This window comes from Lampetra fluviatilis, chromosome 72, assembly GCF_964198595.1.
Source record: "Lampetra fluviatilis chromosome 72, kcLamFluv1.1, whole genome shotgun sequence".
NCBI lineage: Eukaryota > Metazoa > Chordata > Hyperoartia > Petromyzontiformes > Petromyzontidae > Lampetra > Lampetra fluviatilis.
In genome coordinates this window covers 2711598-2717758 of record NC_136346.1, presented here as the reverse complement: position 1 = coordinate 2717758, position 6161 = coordinate 2711598, and positions in this window count along the sequence as shown.

Below are 6161 nucleotides of genomic sequence, written 5' to 3'. Positions count from 1 at the left end.
TCTCATATGGTGTTCGACCAGATGACGCCAAAAGGAGCAGAGTATTGTTTTTTGTTAGCATTTGACTGCAAGTATTATGGTTAATGTAAGCATGATTCCTTGCAAAAGGTATCAGTTTTGTTGCCAGAAAAAGGGGAAAATTAGTATATTTTGGTACTGGCAAAGGAGGTCCCATGATGTAACTTTAGACTTGGTTTATTCTCATGAGCCTTCACTGTCTGAACTGAATGTGATGGATCCAGATATCCCAGACCACTCTTCTCTTTTAAATGTATTTGTAAAAAAAAATACCTGCGATCTGCCATGAACCAAGCCAGATTAATGCATCTGTGGATATTGTATCAATATAGCAGCATAACGTTGTGCGATCCATGCCCCTTTGAGGAAATCCTAGAGCTGATGGGCCATGTTGAAAGAAAAAACACACAATAACTTTTTTGTGAGTATTGTAACCTTTAAATCGTTTTTATTAATAACTGTCACTGTGAGACCTCGGACTTGCTTTGTTTAACATTATACCTTTTCTGTTTTTGGCAGTAAACGGATTCATTATTTTAATATGTAATTCCTATATTCGATTAAGTGTTAATTCGGTTATCATTAGTTTTCGTGGAACGTATTAAAAACGTTGACCGAGAGACTTTTATATATTGTTCTCATATATATTTCAAATAATTTAGTCTTAGCATCTTTGTACTGGTGTTTATCTGTTGATTCGATGCCCCTTGTGGCCGACTGTGGCCCGATGTGTCGCAAAACGCTGACACCCAAACCATAGTTGTGCCCCCCGGTTTAGGTAGTAATACAGGGACTCCTCTACTTGCGAACGAGTTGGGTTCCAGAGGTCTGCTCGATAGTCGATTTGTTCGTAAGTCCAACTTTTCTCCTGTTGATTCCGAATATGGTGTATGGCATAAACATTAAACACGGGGAATGGCTTTACAAATTGGAAATCTCCCGTAGATGTAGATGCCACTGGTTCTTCATCTTCTGCAGATGTAGATGCAACTACAGCCATCTATTGTATGGCAGTTGAACTTACGACTCTCGGTTTGAACAGTGTTGTATATGTAGGCCTTTTTCCAAAATTTTATATTACGAATAATTCTGCCAATAATTTTTTTTTTATAATAAATGAAACAAACACTCTCAATCCTGCTACGTCTCACAAGCCACACCAAGCATCTGGAGGTCGTAAAAAAATTAAATAACAAACTCCGGGGCAAAGGAAGGTTAACGACGAACTGGGAAATCTCCAAATTGTCAAAGAACCGCATGACATGACCTCCCCCGACGTTTTGGACAGTTCACAGACAAATAGCCAGACTCACTGGCATGGACGCAGAGCACAGGGCAAACGGACATTATAACTGATATTTTCTTTTTTAATACGGTAAAAGTTCGAAGCTAGGCTATAATAATAAGTCGACATTATAGACTGCAGTATTCCTTATTTTATTTCTTATTGTATCTTTCTATCTACGTGAATTTACCAAGAGAACCAATGAATATGAATTCCGGCAGTCAAGAGAACTTAAGTGGAAACTTAGTTATATCTCCAACCTCAGGATATCAAAATATAACTCGAGAATACAAAGCACGGATCCCTGGATACAGACAGGGAACAAACGTTAGTAAAACCCTTGAAATACAGGAGGTAACATATAATGGTACATTACAAATCTTGGTTAAACATGAGCCAAATAATAATCACGAGGCATTAGACCTAGAGTAACTCAAAAGAGATACAAGAAAAATAGGTCAAACACACAAGACCAGATAATATGTATTCCATGGAATCGGAGCCTCCCCGGTCGCCTTTGTCTTCCAACAATTTGACACAACACATGGTAGCCATAAAATGCGTATGAAGGGTGTCTCCCGTTAAGATAACAAACACCACGACGAGAGGGGGGAATGCAAACAAAAACATAAACTGTGATGGAAAACATCCAGTCAAATGTCAAAAAGGGGGGGGGGGGGCAACCAGGCGGCTGCGACCAATGAGGAGAACGGTGACAGAGGGCATCTGTTTTTTCTCTCTCTCACAAGAGATGCGCAGAGAGGGGAGAGAATTTCACATATAACCAAAGACACAGATCATGTTGAGAGTACTGCAAGGGGCAGGCTCCGGGGCATGGCCTCGAGATCAACAATGGGTGTTGTGTCTCGCAGAGGTGCTGAGTTCGGCATGGACCAACAGAGTATCGCTGAAAGTTTTATTCTACATTTATCCTAATGTTTTGAGTCGCTTGCAAAGTCAAGGATTGCGATACGTTGTATTGTACTAAGCTATCAGAGTGGTGTAAGAGGTGTGTGAATATTAAACATCACACTTTTATACTATTTATTATTATATATTCTGCTATACACTATACCATTGACCGTCGCGTGAAAGGTACTAAGAGTATAAAAGTGTAATGTTTAATACAATGTATAAGGTAATATATAGTATCGAAATTGTATAGTGAATATACAGCAGTGTGGTATACAGTAGGGTGGGTAGAATAATACATAGTGTAATATTACAATGTATAGTCTATAAGCATATTAGTTGCTGCAGCTCCATACTATTAACATTCCTTCCCTTTATTAATGCTAACCCTACTCCCTCCCTTTGATGCTGATAATCCTGCATAATGCACGTGCATATTATGACTTTGAAACCCCCCGCCCACCTCCTACGCATTCCCCAAGTAATGACTAATCCCATATCTGCATTTCCCATAAATATGCTAAATTCCTCTTGATATGCAAATTATTTTGTCAAGGTGCTCTTCCCCCTCCAACCCAGCTTAAATATACGCTCCAAGCCTGGTGGTGTTTCATTCAGACGCTGTCTTTCCGACAGACCTGTTCTTCACCTGAGGACGGCTGCTTGCGTTGTGGCCGAAACGTCGTGAGAATTATTTTATTATGTTTTATTTGTATTATTTTATTATTTACCTTCTACGTGACTTTACCGACAGAACCAAGAAGATGAATCCCTGCAGTCACGAAAGCTTTAAAACAACAAAATAAGTTTCAATTTGCTGAACGACCGCTCACAGCTTGAAATTGAAACTGCTATTGTTAATAAAATTTGCAGTGAAATTTGCAAATTCGGAAATATGTCGTCTCCATAAAACACAATAAAACCAAGAAGATCCAAAGGAGTTTCTGGTAGAACTTCATTCCGGTTACTGAGCAGCATTTTGCAATCTCCAATTTCTGTGAAAAGTTCGTGGCCATTGATGTTTTGTGTTCAGGTCTTTTAGTCGTAAAAACCTGTAAGCGCTTCTGAACACGATCAATTTTTACAAGAATGACATTCCAGAAATGTAATAAAACTATGAAGTTAAAATTTAATACGCATGTCTGTAACTGTTCTGCATCACTTCTGGTTTGAGGCGTCATAGTTACGTCCTCCGATAATTTCTCTAGCAGCCCTACTAGTTCATCCAGTCCTTCATAGATAGCTTTAACAGCTTCTGATCGTGCACTCCAGCGTGTTTCAGGCCGTTGTAGTTTCCGCCACCAAAAATCAGGCCAGTGACTAAGGCTGGAAGACTGCGCCTGTCTGTTGTTTGGGACGTTCTTCCATGTAAGTTCTTAATAGGCGCGCGTACCAAAATGTAATTACATGACATGTAGGCTGTGTGTGGCGGGATATATAAACTTTTAGGTTGAGGTGTAGATTTGTGCAGTAGTTTCAGGCTGCCGCGCCCGCCGCAATAAGTTATAATGTAACGTTGTAAGCCTCATTTTGGCGCCCCTTTATCTTGGCGCCCGGAGACATATGTACCCCCCTGCCCCCCCTAGCTACGCCTCTGGCACTGCAATCGACCAAGGATGGCGAGGCTTGCCGAGTAGTGATGTGTCACCAAGTACGAGTTCGGCGCTGACAGATGGAGTATCGTTCAAAGTTATTCTACAATGAGTACCAGCTCCCACCCGGCAGCTGCACGATCAAGGAGAGAGCAAGAGAACAAGAGAGAAATAGTGGACGAGCGGCGAGCGCGATCGAGCACCTACAAAGACAAGCGTCGTGCCGACTCAGCTCATCCAGCAGTGAAAGGAGCCTGCAGCTGCCGCCTCAAAGAGAGAGCGAGGAAGCTGTTTGTATGACACGCTAACACTCACACACCTACAACGCTTCACCCGGCGTCTGCTTAACGCAAAGAGTTGAACAAGGAGACAAAACCACAAAGACACACATAACGCAGATATCGGGACTAATAATAAGAAGAAGAATAATAAGAGTGCGTCAACTATTAGCTGATCATGAAGAACATTGCTGCCCATTGAGTTAAGTGGATATGGACGTTTAGAAGTGTTTTAGTCATTATTTTTGTTAATTGCATAACTGTACCAATGAATTCATTGATGAAACTAAACATTTAGAAACATCTATGTTACAAATCTACACACTCACAGGGAGACTATGGTGTTAAAATATCTCTTTTGATCACAGAATCTTGCCCGCGAATTTATTGAAGCCTTAGCAAATTGATAAGCATTTGCTGAAGCAGGCACACTGCCGCACACTATTGTTCCAAGACATTTCGTTAATTGCATAATCTTACCAATTAATTCATTGAGGTCTACTTTTGCCTTTGAGACATTTTTCTTTATTGCCGTTCGTATGAATATCGTCACATTCATTTTTAAGGATTTTTTACTATCGCCGTATATGCTTGCGTTACTCCGAGGAATTAGCTGATTGTTCTGTCACCCAGTTTAATAAACGTAATCATTGAGGGTTAAATGTACGGATCAATGAGGAGAACATCTCCAGGAGTACTGTGTTAACAATTCCAAGCATAAGAGTGCATATTAGAGCGTTATGTTTTTTTGTTTAGAGATTAAAGTTGCTTAACACAGACGTGTCTGAGTGGTGCCTTCCTAAGTTCATGCATAATAATCTCAATCATGAGAACTGTATCCTGCGGTGAGATTTGAATTTTAAGACCTGACATAAAAACACTAAGACATAATCAGTAAATGTTAAAACGAAAATAATTGTATTATCCCGATTGATAATACAACCCTAGACAACGAAGCCGAGTTTAATTTAGCATAATTAGATCACACTTGCACAACTTCATACAACTCATTGTATTATCCCGATTGATAATACGCCACTAGACAACGAGGCTGAGCACAATTATCATAACTGCACATATTAGCATAATCGTACATTCACATAATTACGCTTTTTTTTTTACTTTTTATTTTATTTTTTCAATGTTTCAAGACCCGACATATACAACAACAGGCAACAGGAAATACAAACAGGTTTGTTTGTATCTTTGAAATTTTGTAAGTCAAATGTTTATGAGTAAAGGAGTGCCTGTAGTAATATTTGTTATCGCTTCATTCAAACATCCCTCTTTTATGGCAACTAGAAAGCAAATTAAAACCCTGCAGGAAAAAAATAAGAATAAACACAAAACATGAAGATAAAAATATATAACCAAAACAATAGTCGCAAATGACAAAAACATGATCACAATTGAGAAGTGAGTCGATTCTCACAACCGGGCCAGGAAACCTTCACGGACGGGAGGCTGGCGGCGACGGTGGTGGTGGAGTGGTGCAAAAAGTTACTACTTGTTGAGACCGATCACTCACGATTGTCTAAAAACGTTATGTTCCTAATCAATTGGTGTATATATCCCCGGATGAATGGGTGATGGGGCACACCTATGGGGGGTGTTGCAGGTATGTGTGGCAGTATTATGCGACGTATAGGGGTCCAGTCAGACATAAGGGGGGACCCGAATGAAAACGTAAACAAGTTTAACACGTAGGCTTTCGCGACCAATATCACCCTGAAAACAGATTTCCTTTTGGGGTTAGATCTCATAAATATATAAATATGTCGTTAAACCCGCCACCACCCGACACAGGCAATTAGTAAGGTTTGTCACGTAAACAGAACATGCCAATTCGTTACTTATGCAGCACACCGATGCGTTGGAGAGCAATAACACAACATTTACAATCTGAGTATGACGTTTCACCAGTAATTATAACTAGCTTCATCAGGCGACAGCCAGATTGCAGAGAAGTCCTCCTGTTTCCTTCCTTGAAGCTCACTAAAACCTTCTGATTTCATTCATGCGATCTAACCTTGTATTATGGAAGAAAACAAGTACAAACACTCCTTTACATACACG